Raw genomic sequence first — 18,355 nt, forward strand, 5'->3', positions numbered from 1 at the left:
TCTCCCAAGATTTCCAGTCCTCTCTACGTCGATAACATTTGCAAATGAATTTGCATTATCGCAAAAGTCGCTTACCAATGATTTCTCGCTACCAGCGGTCATTGGTCTTCACTGGAGTTTGAGTAGCAATAAGCCTTCCCAAGGTACAAGTTATCTTGCCATTTGTCCAGCGGAAGTCTGGCCAGCGCTCTCTCCCTAGTCTTGCCACCCTCCTTGGGCCTTCTCGACCATTTGGCATCATTCTTTTTTTTTGGGGGGGGGGCGGTGACTGGGTAATGAGAAAGGAAATGGAGAACTTATAGATATGCAGCTTCAATCTTCTTGTTTCCATGTAACGTTTCGTGTTTTGTTTCTGCAAGAGCTCGTCTGGCTCGCGCATGTGGCTCATGTATTAATCTCCGCATTCAAGGGTTTTCCTTAATATTTCAGTTGTTTTCATTATTGTTTTTCATTGTATCTTTCCAGTCATTCCTCTGATTCCAATTTCTCCCATTCTCTTTCCAAAGTATTTCGAAATTGTTCCTAGTGCTCCTACTATTATAGGTACTATCTTAAGTTTTTCATCTTCCATATCCCTTTCAGCTCTCTGGCTAGCTCTGTGTATTTGCTCCGTTTCTCCTTTTCTTTGATATTTATCCTGTGGTCAGCTGGAACAGCAACGTCTACGATTTGGCAGGACTTTTCTTTTTTTGTTAATTATTGCGACATCCTGTCTTCTTGCTTGGATGGGTTTATACGTTTGCATGTCCATATCCCAGTGATTCTCATTTGTTATTATTATTATTATTGTTGTTGTTGTTGTTGTTGTTGTTACTGTTATGTGACACGCTGAGATGATTTTCTATTACTAATGCGTGAGGAGGCTAGAATGACGACAAATCTTTACAATTGCCTTCGCCCTTCTTTGCGTTTTCTGTCAAGTTTTAACATTTTCCATACTTTATCTCATCTTATATCTAGCAAGTTATAATTTTGTTGTTCAATGCAAAGCCAGGTCACAATCTAATACTTCAAGAAAGGAAAAGCTAATACAATTCAATTCCTATGGCGGACATATTTAAACATATTTTCCACCAAAGTAAAAAGGCAGATTTCGAAAATTATATCTACTAACAAATAGATGATTAGCTAACAGAGTATACTTTTAGAATAAGTTTCTAGATGTAAGAATTCCAATAATCGATTTTAAGATGGACGAATATTAACCCAGAAATCATGGTAATAAAAAGAAAACAACAAGGCATCGTTGGAATTATCAGATGAAATAGCGGAATTTTATATGTTGTATATTAATACTATTTGTTCTTACTTTAAGAGTTCAGTTAAGAAGATGGTTTTAATAACAGAATAAAACTACCAAACAAATAATTGCAAAATATTGAAGAATTAGATATGTACAGGGGTAGAGCGATAAAATATGCAGATCAATCTGTGAAGTAAAGTGAGATATACGTGAAAGAGGGCTTACTGACTGTATTATCATCTAACATGATATCTTGGCCGTATATACAAGTATTTTTCACCTTTTGCAACCTTTGTATTTTCGCGCTCTTTTGCTTGACACTTTTTCTTGCCAAACGATAATGTACACGCTAATATTAAAAAAAAAAGTCAGCAGCGAAGACTGCTTCATTATTTACAAAATGAGCAATATATTTTGGCCCGAAACACACACACACACACACACACACACACGCACACACACACACACATATTCATTCAATCATTCATTCTCGCGGTTAACGGTGGCCGAATAGATTAGGTCCTTGCTAATGGAGTAAGAGATAACTTCTGTTACCGGGTTCGAATCTATTGACTGGTGATAATCGTTAACAATCTGCGCTGATGATTCCCGAAAAGATGAAACATTAGTATTTAATGATTATAATATTAGTAAAAAAAAGTGTAATTCCCTGTTGCCTTACCTTACATTGCCATTTTACAAATTTTATTTGTCTTCTTCATTGCAAGTTCGAATAGCTTTCAAACAAAACAAATATGTTTACGATTTAATCTATTTTAAGTCTTTTATATATTCTCTAATTGACAGTTTAAAGACGTTAAAATTACTCAGATAAGCTTGCCCAGTCGTTGAAACCGTGTTAATATAAAGAAGCTTCTTAACTATCAACACATAATAACATCTAACTTTTTTATAAATGGAACATAAAAAATCGTACCTTATAATATGTTTCCATGACGCCATTTTGATTCAAAATGGCGTCATGGAAACATGTTATAAGGTATTTACAGCTTCTCTTCCAATTTTCGGATTTTAATCATGTGAAAAATCGCACTTTGTTTTCTTTTGATAGGCTGAATGTTACTATTTCCTCTTCTGAGTTATGGGCAAAATAGTTCTACTGATTGATATAATAATTAATTGATTGATTTTATTCTATGAAACAGATACTGTCAAGAACTGTAAATGTCAACTGAATTAAAGGAATAAATTGTTAGATGGTCAACATCATGAACTTTGGAATATAGGCTTTTGTCATAAAGAAAGACTCTCACGTGCGTAAAATACATGGACAGTCTTCATCAAACTTTCGTATAATAAAGTAAAAACAAAACAAAGAAATCATAAAAAATTCAAAACATCGGCTGGCAGATAAATAAAATTGAACAAATCAAATTTGTAAAACTTATTTAAATAGAAAACAATCTTAAAAGTTTGATAATCAAATAAAACTAAGAATAACGAAATTCTAAAATAAAAACGAGAATTGAGAAAACATCGTTTATATAATCTTTTAAAAGTCAGCAATTTAACAACATGACAATCCAATAAAACACTTTTCATGTTCTGTTTTTACTGAATTCGTTGAAAAATATTAAAAACCATTGGAGACGAAATCGTATTAAACTAAAACGGGAATTCGTCGCAAACGTTTAGCGATATGAAAATGCTTTTTACGTCTTACGTGTGAAAGACCAACTGACAAAATGTAATTTCAAACTTAAGTCTGACAGACCAACTTATAAAATGCTATTTCAAACTTAAGCGTGATAAGCTGACTTACAAAACGATATTTGAGATGTGAGTGTGACCGAGTGACTGACGTATTGCTACTTGAAATGTCATCGTAACATATTGAGAGAGCAAAGGAAATGGTTAACCGTCTATAAAGATACACACGTGGTGTAACAACGTAGGAACACTAAAACAACTATTCCTAACGTGATGCATTCATTTAATTTGCACGTTTCATCATGATCATACTACTTCAGATTAAAGTATAAAAGGCAGATGTGCAGAGCAACGTCGACGAACTTAAAAAAATACCATTTCAAAAGAGACAGACCGACGAAGAAAACCTTTCATAAATACACTTGGACGCATCTAATAGATATCTCTATCTCTACTATTATATAAAAAGAACTTTGTGTGTGTATAAGTTCGTTCCCTGAGGACTCCTAAACAACTGGGCCAATTTTTATGAAATTTCACACAATCATACTTTATGTACTCGTCAGTGTTTTTAGATAGGTGGTGTATGGGAATGTCTTCGATAATCAATAATAAAAAAAAATCCGATGAAAGAAAGAACAGGTGATTTTGACTAGAGTTAATGCTTTATGCAGCCTAGCATCACAAGTGCATTTGAAAAATTTTATTACAACACAAGCAGAAAGGCTCGGTATATAAAATCAACAATAGGTTTTTTTTATATGACAGGGGCGTTCGAAATAAATGTTTCTGTTTGAGCATAATTGTACCATTATACATAACTGTTTCATTTTAAACTTTAATTTAATCCATTACCACCATACAAGTAGAAAGGCAATAGATTCTTTAATATGACAGGGGCACGTACGAAATGGATGTTTCTGTGTAACTATAATACTTGTCATTTGAATTTTAAACTTTAATTCTAAGCCATTATTTATAAAAAATAATTTTATAAAATCAACAGTAGGTTCTCTACAGTGCAATGTACACTACAATGTATTGTTGACTAAATCAGTGCGAGGAGGCATGTGAAGCTTTTTCTCGGTGCACCATGATATGCCCCCAACTAGAGCAGGCAATCAATCGATGTAATTGCAAAATGGGGGATTTCACTAATTTCGATGACAATAAAATATGGGAAGGTAAAACATTCGTTGATCCTCATTAAATTCCAGGCAACGTCGGTTCTCCGTGCTAGTTTTAAGATAAAAACGAATTTGAATAAGAGAAGAGATAAACAAGAAAAATATCGAAGAATGAATGCTCTAATCTGACGTGCAGTGTTTGTTTTTGCATGCAGCGATTGGGAAGCCAAAGCCAAAATGCGCGCATCTGAAGTATTGATACATTTTATTGGCGCAACTGAGTTGTATTTGGAGAACACGATTCTTCAGCAAACACCACGGAATTATGCTTTGATCGCCCACTGCCTTATTTGTCGTTGAAAAAAAAAAATGGTGTCATAGATTTTCATGACATTTAAATTATTTTATGGTATCTTTTTTGAATAAAACAGGAAAAGACATAAAAAAAAATTAAGAAATACGTTGCAGTGACAAGCAGGATCACACTCTTTTTTTTTTTACAAGGTAGTCACCACTTATCAAGGCAAGGAAGCCACTCGGGGATAAGGGTTATTGTGTGTACAGTACGTTAGTGTTGGAGATTTGATAGAGTGTCTTACTTAAGGAGGCGGTTCATCAGGAATGTATGTACATAAGACTTGAAGACATCCAGGTTGTAGTCAGATGGGAAACAGCCAACCGGAACAGAGTTCCACAGGCGTGCACTTCTAAGAAAGAAGCTTTGTTCATGGAACCTACGTTTTGATTTTGGCACAGATAAGGAGTGGGGAAAATTTTTGACTCGCAAAAGCATCAACACCTCATACGCATAAAGACATAAGAACAAAAATAAAGAGTTATTTCTGCGCAAACATTACATATCTCGTAATGCAATTTATAAAGACGAAAACTTACAAACAATGTCGCAATTTATGCAATATAAATTGGTAGAAAGTTATTCCGAATAAATAAGACTTCCACTGTAACGACATTCGCCTTGTAAAACATTCACAACAGATCTCGTCCTTCTACAACCACTGTAAATCATTTTCCTTTCTTCCATGATCAAAGTTTCTTTCCAAGAATCTCTCGTCCGTGGAAAACAATACTACGAGACTGTTCTCAGTAAAGTGCAATATCGTCGTTTTCAAGTCTAATAGTCACAAATTCTCGTTGAATAATCCTCTTAATAAGTCTTATTTTGCCCCGGTTCTACCAGCGTTACTAATCCTTACGATATTGTTCACCTAGCGAATTTATTAACACTTATCCTCGGATGGCCTTTGAGCCTTGATAGCCATTGACTCGTTAGTATATAAAGAGAAAAAAAAATCATAACAAAAGACAGCATAAAAAAAAAACTTGGAATTCCCTGTAAACAAAACGAAGGAAAAAGGAATCGTTATTTCTGTTGTATTTTCCATGCAATTCCAAAGAGTTGAGTAATTTGTTTGTTACCAAAATGTTCACCCAACGACTTATAACAATATTGGTTTTCCTTACAAAGTTGATAAGAAACCAACTTTCTTATGAAAAATTAGTTCATTTCTGGTAATCTATATATCTATAAAAGTGAGAATGTGTATAAGGACATTTCCCAACATATTTACTCAACGAATTTTTTAATTTAAATACTTGAAATTTAGCACATAGAATATTCAGATATGTGGGAAACTTTTTAATCTGTTTTCATCACTAAAAAAAGGCTTTAAAGGGTAAAAATTAGCAAATTGGTACGCGGGGGTAGCCGGATTTTTATGTTCGTTAACTGTTTCACGACTGCGCATGCGTCACGACTGCGCATGTGCAGTCGAGAAACATCGCAGCTTCTTTATGTTAAGAATAAGTTATTTTGAAAACACTTTGTAAATGTCGTATGAAGCCGATGTAATTGTTATTGTACTTGACTCAGTGTCTTTCGGTTTTGGTTTCGATCTCAGCTCGAGTATTTTTTTTTTTTACTTAAAAGAAGTGAGCTGTTTAGAAAAAAGATAATACTCGCATACACATGCCTCAGTTTCTATATGAATTAAAATATAATATTTATGCGTATTTTACGATCGGGCAACGCCGGGCGGCCTGGTAGTAATTTTATACTCTCGACATTAATATTCAAGTTTCATTATTCAGATGAATCCCGAGAAATACAATCGTCAAGGTGAAAAGAGATTTTATTTATTTCATAATCGCATACAATAGAAAAATGCGAGCATGAAAAATAATATGGTTAAGCTTAAACATAGAAAAGTAAAGGACTAGTTGTTAAAACTGGAAAAAGAAAAGGACAAGATATTTTAGTAAAAAAAATATAATAAATTTGTAACTTAAAATATTGCAGCATTAAGAATTGATTATACAATCTTATAAATTGAATTAAAAAAAATTCTTAATGCTGCAACATTTTAAGTTATAAATTTATTATATTTTTTACTAGAACATCTTGTCCTTTTATTTTCCAGTTTTAACAACTAGTCCTTTATTTTTCCATGTTTAAGCTTAACCATATTACTTTTCATGCTCGCATTTTTCTATTGTAATCCATGATTTTTCCAGGCTTCCAGTAAATTCACTTGTTCTTTGCTAATTTCAGTCTCATTTTTTTTTGCCCCCATAAACATAACATGCACATATATAATAACAATGTACGACACTCCTCTGCTTAAAAAAAATCCCCCTAATTATCTCCCTTTCATTCTTTTATTCTCTCTGTTTCACTTGTTACTTCTGTTTACCCTGGAGCGGTGAATTGGTAGCAACAGCAGTCGCTGAAGCGACGTGGTTGATATGAAAACCAGTCATAAAAAAGCGTAGCTCACATCCTTAGGTTTTTATGATTTTGAACACTAGTAAATTCATCATAACTTTTGTTTTACTGAACGAAAATTGAAAAAACTTTTCACGATATAGCTGAGAAGGTGATCTATAAACTGTAATAATTGTTTGAAATTTGGTCGAAAAATGACTGAGGGGTGAAGCTTTAAAGCAGGTCTAAATGATTAAAACTGCCACTTAACCATGTTTTCAAACATTGCTGTGGTTGAATGATAAAACGCCTCATTCATCTTGTTTCAAATCTAAGCTAATTCTGTCATAAACAGGCACGAATGTTTTAGACATACGTCTTCGTGTCGTCTACTTGTTAATTGATTAGCATTATATATCAAACAACAGCAAAATATCAAATGTCAATTAAACGGATGGAACCAGAATCGTCTGCAAAATACATTTGAGGTAAAAAAAAAATCAGCAATAATAAAACACGATATATTTTAGAAAGTAATAAACAAAGCTAAAACATTATTTATCTATGACGTAAGGAGGCGAAAAAACAACAACAACAACAACAACAACAAAACAATAAACAATAAACAAAAGACTAATATTGTCCGAGAAAGCAGCGCTCAGGATTCCTGAACACAGCCGTTTACGACTTATCTGACATCGAATGACGTAAACAAAGATTATTTTAAGATATTCACTGTTAATGCCAATAGGTAAGAAGAGCATAACGGACAGATTCGAGAAGACAAAAAACTCGGTGTGATACCACTGCGCAGGTCGGAAACTCATTTGTCCATTTCTAATCTAATTCATAAAACTCACTATGTCTTTCTACCTGTCTGTCCGTCTCCATTTTTGGAAAGGCCATTTTATCCGAAACGCAAAGCAGGGCGGCGCGAGACGGGTCAAATGATTGCATTTTTGTGGGCCGTTCTTTTATGGGGGTTTACCAGATAAAAATAGCTGCTAAAGTGGTAATAATTGAAAAAAAAAAATAGAACTTGTCAAGAGTATGTCGACTCCTTTTAGGCATGCGCAAATATACGTTTATACATAAAAGTCTTTTCATTTTTAATTATTTCTTATGCATTTGACGATAGTCTAAACAGTAACGATTAAGACAAGAATGACGTTTAATAGAAGTAATTTCTAATCAGGAGTTTTTTTTTTATTTCTTTAGTCCTTTTCATCTCAAGACATATTGCCACTTGAAACGAATGCCCTACTATTTAAAATCGTGTCTAACAGGGGATTATGAAAAATTCAGCTGCAAGATGTCTGTTCACATTACATTGAAACTCTTATAAATTATTACAGTTGGGTAAGCAAGTAACATTGAGTGAATTCCAAAGTAGCAATTCGTGGGAAGAAAGTATTAGAGTACACGGCCTTCTAGCATTTATAGACGTCAACATTGAGCGGATAACATTTGCTCATTGTCAAGTTCATCAAAGCATATTAGATTAAAGTACTTGTAAGACACTCACAAGTATGCAACATTGCGGCGATGAGACAGAGGGTTTAGCTTGACCGATAGTGCGGGATCTAATTTGCTTTAGAGATTTCGGTAAATTTTCTCTTAAGTGTTTGTAATTCAAATGAATTATTCCACTTAAGAAATATTGCGGTTTGTAGTAAATTAATTTGTTTCGTTCTTTTTGTACGTGGATAACTTAAATATAATCGTAAAAACGATCTAATCGTTTGGTTGTGGATGGAGAACCACCCCTACTGGATAGATTTATATAGACAGCAGCTTCCGTTCTACCACGAGGATTTTTCTCGTTAACCTGAGCATGCTCTATCATCTGACATATAATCAAACCATTAACCTTTTTTTTGTATAACTAATTAAACTGTGTTTTTCTACTCTTTTCAAACATGTACTTCTTTCTTTCTCTAGTATTCGCCTCTTTAGTTTGTGTTTATTTTATTCTTATTTTTCTTTGATTCTCGCTTCGTCACATTTTTTTTATTTTTAGTTTATGTCTTTTTGACCTTTATTCTTTCTTTTTTTCTTTTTCACGCATTCCTTTCCAGTCGGCACGTCTTTCTTGACCCTTCCTTCTTCTTTCGTGCCACCTTTCTTTTCCAGGTATATTTACAACGACCCTTTTCATAGTTGGTTGCTATGGCAACTGCCCAGCAAACAAGAAACAAGAGCCATCGAAAGGTCACGAGAAGAACTGAGGAACGGACAAAATCACAACAACCACTTCAACCAGAATGAACATACGAAAACATATAATATTTAAATATAAAATATATTCTTTCTTTTATCACTAATTTATAATTACTAGTAGAGACGCCTGGCGTTGCCCGGTTGTAAATTACGCTTAAATATATTTTAATTCATGCATATTTTATATCTATTATTACAGAGCAATTAATATAAAGTAGTGAATTAAAAAGTTAAGAAAATAAATTGAGTCTCATCATCATCATCATCATCATCATCATCGTGAAGTTCGTCAGTCTTGACGATGACTAGTTGGGGCCTCAGTGCTTTATCTCTCAGTGTTGGCGTAGTCTAACTCCATCACCACAGGACTTTCCACTTTGGCTCCAAACTTACTTGCGCAGTTTCGGTGCAGTATCTGTTGAGCATCAGATAGACACCCTCTGAACCTCCAATGCTCATGTCCATTGGAGCAAACCCGCGACGACTGGCAGCAGAGGAGGCCGCAGATTCTGGTCGAAAGTAATCTCAGCGAGGTAAACAGCCGCCCTATCGCACCCGCTACTACGCCTTTTCTTGTGTGTGCGTTTGGATTCCTAATCCGGCAGGGGGATGTGATACGTCTAGTGTGTTAGGTATAAGTTAGTGTTAAGTTCATGCTTGCATGACTTCTCGCTACAGCGAACTCCGCTGGCTAACCTCGTGGCGAAAAATGAGCAGTTATGCATAAGTCTTCCCTGCCAGTACATAGCCTCTCCATCATAAAGACTCCTACAGTGCCTCCACCGGAGTAGTAGGGGACCCCAGAAGTAGTGCGTTATGGCCCACTGATGTGTGGACATGCTCTGGCACACTACCAACTCCTACCCCAATGTCTTGTGGGTGCCCTTGGTTGGGCGAAGACTAGAGGAACCAAACCCCAAATCAAACACCACTGCCTTGTAGGCCTTACCACAGCATAAGGCTAAGAGATGGTAACTCTGACTTTAAATCCTACTGTTGCCTTGCAGTTTTCTTTAAAAGGCTATGGAACCTCATCCAGAAGAAAAGAAAAACGTCATTAACTAGAATAAAAACATAAAAGATTTAGCACTCCAACAGCGTTCGCTACCGTTTAAGCTATTGACAGATAGATAAAAAGGTTTTAAAAGGTAAACCATTTCAAGCTATGAATGAATTTGTGCATGCGCATAAGTAATAGAAATGTGTCGACCTGTTGAAATAAACATTCTTCATTTTAACTTTCCGAGATATTTCTGTACGCATTATTTATGCATCCAAATAAAGATTTTACTCATTATAAACCACCCTGTATGTATGCTTACTATTTTTAAAAAATTAATTTCAGTGTTAGTTAACCAGTAGTTTAAGAGTTTATCGGTTAAATATTTGCACACACATCTACTGTTTTATATATACCCAGCCTTATATAGATTGTATTCCATATTTCTTTTGCTATTTAGCAATCTATAATCTATTATAATAAAATAGTATTGCTGTCTGTCTGTTTGTTCACAGTTTAATTAACATGTACAAAAGTACACGGTTTCACATTGATTTTCATTTTGAACACGGACATCAACACAATTTCATTCCAGATTGATTTCTACATATACTGTTCATTTCAAGGAAATACACATGCAAGAAGTAACCTCATATCTATATATTAATATACATTGATAGTTTCCACAGACCAAGGGGAGATAATAAGTGCTGTTTATGTAACATAGTCCATTTAGTTAGTAAATACTAGCATTTCAGCCCGGCGTTGCCCGGGTGTTTGGAGGTGTATGCTGAGCAAAAAGAAAAAAAAAAAAAAACAGTCAATTTTTTAACTTTGACCCCTACTATGACCCTTTAACATTTAATTTTTGGGCTCAAATCAAGTTATTAAGTTAGATCCATGTCCAAGGAACCTATATCTAAAATTTTAAGTGTTTAGACCCAAAATTGTCCAGCGGAAGAAAATATTAGAGTAGGACGCTGTCTGACATTTAGTGACCTCAACAGTGAACAGTCGTAATTTTACTTCTTGTTGGGTTAGTACGTACATCGAGAGGGCACAAATGTTCCGAGTTCATAGCACATTCCATTAAATACTTATAAAACAGGCACAGGGATACAACATTGAGGCGATGGGACAGAGGTTAGAGCTTGGCCAATAGTGCGAGGCGTGTTAGATTTTAGACTCTTTTTTTGTACTCTGTCTAAAAGGAAGAAAGTAGTGGTGAATGCACCATCCCAGATGTGGTAACGGTACTTCATGCATGGGTGCATTGTGGCTTTGTAAGGATATTAGATACTCTCTAAAGTGAGTAATTTTCTAGTAATTTCATTATTAACTTGCAGAATATTTCTCATGGAACAGGTATTCCGCAAGTAATGGATAATAACAACAATAATTATGACTATAACAGGCAGGGTCGCTATATACGATATGATATCATCGTCATTGTTAAATAAGGTGGCGCGTGCAAATTATAGCGATGATCATCATGATCATAAAAATAAATGATTATTCTGATCAATACTAGGACAAGAAAACAATCACAATACATATTGCATATTAAGAGGCCTTACGTCAGCAGCGATTAAGTTATCTAGTGTGAATTTTGACAAGGTCATATTTAGCGCATGACAGAATTACCTTAATCTGCAGACAGAATCGTTTCCAGAGCCGGATGACAAAAGTTCAGGCAAGGGCGGAGGTTAAACGATGCAAGCTGACGAATGACGTCACGTTTTTTGAGCAAGAGAAACCTAAGGTTTTTAGATCACTTTCCTCGGGAAGCTATGCGAACACGCCCAATAATGTAGAATAATCTTAGGCAAATTTTACTTCAATGTCTGTCCGTCTATGTCACTCGTTTCGTTAAGCTAGAATATTAAATCAAAGAAGTGAATTATTATAAAGATAAAATAAGTCTCTTTTTCTCTCAACTTAAACCTTAGAAAGAACTCAGTGAACGTCTCGGTTTGTGCCCTCTTTTTCCATGAAAAGAAGTGAAAGACGCCCCGTAAAAAGAACTTATTTTGTTAAGGGATATTTTACATACTAAAGATTAACAACGCGCTCGTTAATTACGCGCAAGAGTTAATTCTTAAGAAAATTAGGAGATACTTAAATTCATTTTTTAATGGCAGCAATTATAATTGGCAAAATTTCGTATCGGCTCTAAAAATAGTTTTATGTTGTTGTTTTTCTTATATATTATTCAATAAGTAATAATTTCGATTTTAAATACACGTAGTATTACGCATATAAATTAAAGAAAAGCACGTTTAATATGTCAACATTATCTGAATAAGCCAAATTACACGACATTAGGCCAAAATGATTCGCCAACTTGTTTTTTTATATCTTGCTTATTCAAATAATGTTCACATATTTCAAGTGTGCTTTCCTCAAGTTTACATGCATAATACTAAATAAATTTTAAATCAAAATAATTCCTCAATTAACATTATATAAGAAAAGCAAGAACATAAAACCATTTTAATGCCGATACGGAATTTTCCTTGCATTCTGCTTTCGCCGCGACCTGTAACGTTCACCATAGTAAGTTTAGGTGAGGAAAACGTGAAAAATACGTGCTCTATTATATTAAACATTTGGTTGGACGCGGCCTTCGAATGACGTCAGACATGGTGTTATGCTCAAGGGCGTTCATTTCGATGTTAGCATAATTGCGTTTTTCTCTTTCGTGTACGTTTATGTAACGTGAACGGGGAATCAACATATTGATTCGGGCAACTATAGAAGCTATTGGCCCGTCAAAGACCCTAAATTCTGAGCCAACAAATGAATCTGTGAACAATTTCTATTTTACTACTTTTGTGCCATTTCTGCTGAGCCCATTTCTTAAGAGATCGATGCTAAGGTCTATTTGAAATACGGCTTCTTGAATACATAAATGTGTGCGCATGCTCTGAGCTATATTTAAAACGGTTATGCGCATGCGTAGTTTTGTAGATTTGGCTCTGGATAGTGTTACCCTCAACCACTTCATACGAATTTCCCTTCATATCAAGGGGTTATCTTTGTTTTGCTTTCGTTTTTTATATTTTACCTTTTATTTTTCGTTCTATCCACAATTTTTTCAGTCGTTTTTTTCTTAATTTTTTGTTATCTATAAACTGGTTTTGCTTTTAGTTTCTTTCTTTCTTTGAGTCTTTTTACTCCTTTTTTTCTGCTTTCTTTCATGTGCTTATTCTCTTCTTTGTTTTCTTGAGTTTTGTAGATGTCTTTTATTCTTTTGTCTTATTCATATCTTTCCCTTTTTATTAATTCCTGTTATTGGTTTGTATATTTTATTTGTTTTCACTTCCCAATGGATTTTCTGGTGTTTAAACTTCTTTCCGGTTGAAATTGTTTTTGTAATTTATTTTCATTTTGTCCTTCTACCATTTATCCTAACTTTTATTTTTCATTCATCGTTTATATTTTTTCATTCATCTTATAATTGTTTCATTCATCCCCCTTTTATTTTTCATTCATTTTATTCCTTTTCATCCCTACTTTAAACTATTTTTTTAATTCGTCATTTAACTTTATTTATTTTATCATTTATTTTTATTCGTACAATTCCTATCTCTTATTCTTTCATTCGTATTATCACTTTTTCATTCAACCTATTTTTATTTTTTAATCATTTAATCTCTTATTTTTAATTCTTGCTATATATTATCTTTTCATCCATCATATTTTTTATTTTTTCGTTCATCTTATCTTTTATTTTTATTCGTTTTTTAATTATTATTCTTATGTGTTCATTCGCCTTTTTTTTTCAATAATCCTATTTTTCATTTTTTTCATCCTATTTTTCATTTTTTCAATTATCCTATCTATTGTTTTTTTTTTCTTTTATTATATTTCGTTCTTGTCATCTAATTTGTTATCTTTTTTACATGGGAGTCACCACGTATCAGGGCCTGGAGGCCACTCGAGGATAAGGGTTATTGCGTGTACAGTAATCCATGGGATAATATTGTAGTAATCATTAGTAGTGGAGATTTGATAAATAGGATTACTTAAGGAGGCGATTTATCAGGAATTTGTTTATGTTGGACTTGAAGACATCCAAGTTGTAGTCAGATGGGAAAAAGGCAGACAGAAGAGAGTTCCACAGGCGTGCACTTCTAATAAAGAAGCACGCCTTATCATATCTTTTATTGTTTATTGAATTTCCTGTTTCTTGTTTATAATATGTAACTATTTTTCATTCGTCCTAATTTTCATTCATCCTATTTTTTATATTTTATCTATCCTATTTCTTTTCTCTTCTTCCTTCTTTTTCTTTTATCATTCACCTTTGTTGTTTTCATTCATCCTATTTTTTATATTTTATCTATCCTATTTCTTTTCTCTTCTTTCTTCTTTTTCTTTTATCATTCACCTTTGTTGTTTTCATTCATCCTATTTTCTATATTTTATCTATCCTATTTCTTTTCTCTTTCTTATTTATTTCTTATGTTTGCATTCGTCCTATTCCTTATTTTTTCATTCATTTTATTTGTTATTTATTCATTTGTCTCATCTCTTATAATTTAACTTATCTGTTATTTTTAATTCGTTGTATCTCATTTTTTTAATTCTTGTAATATTTTATATTTCATTTACTTTATTTTTTCGATTATGACCACCTTAGAAGCTGTTTTAACCGGCTAAAAAGTAAATCGAATTTGTTTCACAAGTCCAAATTTTCTATATACCAAATTTCAAGTCCGAAAACCCAAAAATTGAGAGAGTAGTTTGCTAGAGACCTCTCTTAAAAAAACAAATATACAGACAAAGTCACTTTTTATATATATATATATATATATATATATATATATATATATATATATATATATTGCTGATAGACAATTCCAATATTTTCTCGATTCCAATACAATTACCGATTCCGATTCTGATTCTTTATAAATCTCTAAATTTTAATCATGAAATGGTTTTTATTCTCGATTTCCGTTAAAACACATGTTTAACGTGTATGTATTTTCTCAAAAACATACTCGTGGGAAGTAATTTATAGCTTTTACGTTTAATGTAGTTTAAAATAAATAAATATTTATTATTTTATCAATAGTTAGTATTTTATACCATCAGTATATCATTAAATTAGTCACAATTTTATTCTGATTCCGATACCCCCAAAAGTTCCGATGTTTCCGATTCTTGATTCCGATGAATCGTCCCAATACTAATATATCTATCCATCTATCTATCTATCTATCTATCTATCTATCTATCTATCTATCTATCTATCTATCTATAAAAGTGAAAATGTCTGTGTCTGTCTGTCTGTCTGTCTGTGTAATCTCCCTACCAAATAACTCTGTCAATTTTTGGTCTACAGACTCAAGATTTGACATAAGGGGTATTGAGATTCGGGAATATCTTTCTAATCGGTTTTCGGCTAGAAATTTGACCTTTGGAAACTCTACTAAAGTATTCCACTAATTTTGGGTCCAAACACATGCGTTTTTTTTTTTTTTACATGGAGATCACCACTTATCAAGGCCCGGAGGCCACTCAGGGACAAGGTTATTGCGTGTACAGTGATCAATGAGATAGTATTGTAGTAATCATTAGTATTGGAGATTTGATAGAGTGTCTTAAGAGGGCGGTTTGTCAGGAATTTGTTTATGTTGGACTTGAAGACATCCAAGTTGTAATCAGGTTGGAAACAGGCAAACGGAAGAAAGTTCCACAGTCGTGCACTTCTAAGAAAGAAGCTCTGCTCATGGAATCTACGTTTGGATTTAGGCACAGTTAAAGAGTGGGGAAAATTATTGACAGTAGTTTTAGTCAGACGAGTGTTTCTCGTAAAAGATTGGCGAAGGGGGGGGGCGAGAGATTGGAGCTCAGACGAGCACTTGCCATGGAAATAATGATAAAACAAAGACAGGCTCGCAATGTCTCTCCTGTGGGAGAGAGGCTGCAGGGAAGAGAAAAGGGCCTCCCCCACTAAGCTACGAAGTTTATTTTGTACTCTGTCAAGGCAGGATATGCTGTTTTTAGCAGCTCTTGCCAAGATGTGGCAGCAGTACTCCATCCTTGGACGTACTTGGCTTTTATATAGATAGTGAATTGCATCAGTAGTGAGATATCTTCTGGAGCGGTAGAACGAACCTACCATTTTCCCAGCGACCTTGGCAACAGACCTGATGTACGTGTTCCATTTCAGATCAGAAGTAAAGGTCAGACCCAAAAGCTTGTTAAAACATGGATCCTCCCCAAGACGAGCGCCATCCATTTCAATTAATGCCAGATTTTTTAGATATAGGTTACTTGGACATGGATCTAACTTTTAATTTGATTTGAGCTCGAAACAATAAATCTTAAGGAGTCATAACTGGGGTCAAAGTTTAAAAAAATTGACCTCTGCGTTCCCTATCAAATCATTCAGCCATTTTGTGGTCTAAACATTTGAAATTTTACATAAAGTGTATTCAGGCATGCAGCAAGCTTTTTAATCGGTTTTTGGGCGAAAATTTGGCTGCCAAGAGGTTAAAGTTTACAGAGTTGATCTTTGCAGACTCTACCAAACTCCTCTGCAAATTTTGGGTCTAACACTTAAAAATTTATATGCAGGTTACATGGACATAGATCAAACTTTTTCATTTGATTTGAGCCCAAAACAATAAATGTTAAGGGGTCAAAGTTTAAAAAGAATTGACCTAGCGGTCGCTACCAAATTATTCAGCTTAATGTGGTCTAAACATTTGAAATTTTACATAACGTGTATTAAGACAAAGTGCAAGTTTTTAATCGTTTTTTGGCTGAACATTTGGCTGCTAAGGGGTCAAAGTTCAAAAGATTTGATTTTTGCGGTCTCTAGTAAACTATTCAGCCAATTTTGGGTCTAAATATTTGAATTTTTACATAAAGGATATTAAGATATGCAGCAAGCTTTTAAATCAGTTTTTGGGCGAGAATTTGGCTGCCAAGAAGTCAAAGTTGAAAGAGTTGAGCTTTGTAGACTCTACTAAACTCCTCCGCCAATTTTGGGTGTAACCTCTTAAAATTTTAGATGTAGGTTACCTGAACATGAGTCAAACTTTTAAATATATATATACATCTGCATCTAAAGTTATGAACAGTACATAGGACGCGAGCAAAGTCTGGCTAAACTGTTAGTATATATATATCTTTTCCATTCCCCTTTTCCTCGTGCATCCTCATACTTTCACTACACCGATGAAGACTGAAGGATTGGTCGAAAATTATGTACTTATAAAAAAGTTTTTTAATTTATTTTCATAATATTATTATTTTGTATTCCTGCACGTCACCAATTAAAAACGAATAAAGAAAAGTTATAAGCTTTTATACTTTTAGCATTCTTTTTTATTCATATATATATATATATATATATATATATATATATATATATATATATATTTATAATTAAAGTCGATCACTTAAGCTCACATACGCACATCATGATGTCATAATCATAAAATCATTCTCGCCGTTTTGACATTTACGCTTCAATATAAATGTTAATTTTACTGTATGTACCGCGGGTTACGTTGGCCGTTCGCTTTGTTTTTTTTTATAATGGAGTCAGATATGGTTTCGTGGCCGGGTTCGAATCTCCTGACCGGCTGTAATTGTAACCCCTTACACTGATGAACTCCGAAAGGACGAAACACTAGTATCTGTAGGTATTAAAAAATAATCATATATATATATATATATATATATATATATATATATATATATATATAATGATATGATATATATGATATATATATATACACACACACACGCACACACACACACACACACACAACTCGGTTTTACCATCTGGGGTTATGCTTTTTAAAGTATTCTCTTCCGGCTTGACGGATTACAAAACCGAGAACATGAACCCACAAAAATTCCGATGGTATAAAGGTCAAACTATTGTGAATATCACTTGATTTGAATAGTCACCCAAATAAACCAATGTTCTTATTCTTTTTCCATATTTCTTTTGTTTTTCTTCACCATTTCTCTTTATTTCTCCATTTCTTCTGTTTTCATTTGTTCTTCGTGCAGTTTTAAGTCATCTCGCATTTCTCGCGCTTTTTCTTCATCGATTCAGCATCATCCATTTTCTGTCCACTTATATAACAATTGATATCGTCAACGAATTAAAGTCGACAATTTCTTGTAATTAGCATTTTTCGCACCGTCATATTTCAGAGTTGATTTATTTGAATAGAAATACCCCCCCTCATCCGCCACAAAAGGTTTAATTCGCACTATACACGCAGTCACATATTTTCACCCAAACTCTCTGATACATGTGTCGAGGCCATGGTCGCTGTCATACATCATGTCATTCTGTGACATGGCCTTGTCAGAGAACAACGAGCCTTCATATG

The 18,355-nt window shown here is 33.8% G+C and overlaps 1 protein-coding gene across 3 annotated transcripts in view; it reads right to left on the reverse strand.

Annotated features, from left to right (window-relative positions):
• Positions 1–18,355, reverse strand: part of LOC145277036 (vesicular glutamate transporter 1-like) — a 766,656-nt gene that overhangs the window by 70,147 nt on the left and 678,154 nt on the right. The gene's annotated exons all lie outside the window — the stretch shown is intronic.

The sequence above is a fragment of the Euprymna scolopes genome, chromosome 5 (genome assembly GCF_053919585.1).
Source record: "Euprymna scolopes isolate OS-2025 chromosome 5, ASM5391958v1, whole genome shotgun sequence".
Lineage (NCBI taxonomy): Eukaryota > Metazoa > Mollusca > Cephalopoda > Sepiida > Sepiolidae > Euprymna > Euprymna scolopes.